Source organism: Eumetopias jubatus, unplaced genomic scaffold (genome assembly GCF_037043125.1).
Source record: "Eumetopias jubatus isolate StellerSeaLion01/CBP00866 unplaced genomic scaffold, mEumJub1_p1.0 scaffold_11, whole genome shotgun sequence".
Classification (NCBI taxonomy): domain Eukaryota; kingdom Metazoa; phylum Chordata; class Mammalia; order Carnivora; family Otariidae; genus Eumetopias; species Eumetopias jubatus.
In genome coordinates, this window is record NW_028274817.1 from 84,795,148 (window position 1) to 84,796,362 (window position 1,215).

At 45.3% G+C, this 1,215-nt stretch overlaps 1 pseudogene; it reads right to left on the reverse strand.

Annotated features, from left to right (window-relative positions):
- Window positions 1-426: 426 nt before the first annotated feature.
- LOC114200695 (large ribosomal subunit protein eL32 pseudogene) lies at window positions 427-818 on the reverse strand (annotated as a pseudogene).
- Window positions 819-1,215: the final 397 nt, after the last annotated feature.

Sequence of the window (1,215 nt, forward strand, 5' to 3'; positions counted from 1 at the left end):
CTTGAATTCCTGTCATTGACCAAAAGGTGGAGACCAAATCACAGCAATTCTGTTCTCAAAGCTTAGCCTGGCTGGGACAGACTAGAAGGAGAAACCAGAAGGGGGCTGCAGAGGAGCCAAGTACGGGAACTGTGATTATCACAGAGTGAGGAGATAAAAGTAGACATCCAGATGGTAGAACTGGACCTGGATGGAAAAGAACAAACTGGAAACACAATGCAAGCCAAGACATGGGGCCTCTAAGAGATAAAGAATAAGGTTTTAATTTGGGAGACTAAACATGGAGGTGCCCTAGACACAAATAAGCAGACAGCAATTGCCAAACTATTTTGTGCTTTTCTCCGTCTTTTTTTTTTTTTTGGTAGTTTTATGGTTTTATTAACACCAATATGACATGCATATAAGCTGTCTGTCTATTCATTTTCTTCACTGCGCAGCCTGGCATTGGGACTGGTGATGCTGATGTCCAGCTGGGCTGCTCTTTCTACAGTGGCTTGGCGGTTCTTGGAGGAGACATTGTGAGCAATCTCAACACAGTAAGATTTGTTGCACATCAGCAGCACTTCAATCTCTTTTACATTGTGGACTAGGAACTTCTGGAAGCCACCAGGCAGTGTGTGCTCTGTTTTCTTGCTTCTGTAACTGATGTTGGGCATCAAGATCTGGCCCTTGATTCTTCTGCACACCCTACTGTCAGTGCCTCTGGGTTTCTGCCAATTCCGCTTAATTTTGACCTATCAGTCTGACTGGTGCCGAATGAACTCCTTGGTCCTCTTTTTAATGATCTTGGGCTTCACGAGGGTTCTGAGGGCGGCCATGATACCAAGTAGGAGATGGCTGCCACCTCCGCGGGCAGCACAGAGGAAGAGATTGCTCTTCTCCTTCTTGATTAAAGTTGTAAGTTTAGTTAATAATCATTTTTTTAATTTGTTGAAAGGTCTTGGAAATCTCTGAGGCACAGAAATGCAGGCCGTGTCCCCAGGAACCCTGCCCTGCACCTCCTGTCTCCCCATACGCATGCTCTGTGGAGACACTTTTCAAAGAAGACATCCAGATGGCTAACAGACACATGAAAAAATGCTCAACATCACTCAGCATCAGGGAAATACAAATCAAAACCACAGTGAGATACCACCTCACACCAGTCAGAATGGCTAAAATTAACAAGTCAGGATACGACAGATGTTGGCGAGGATGCGGAGAAAGGGGAGCCCT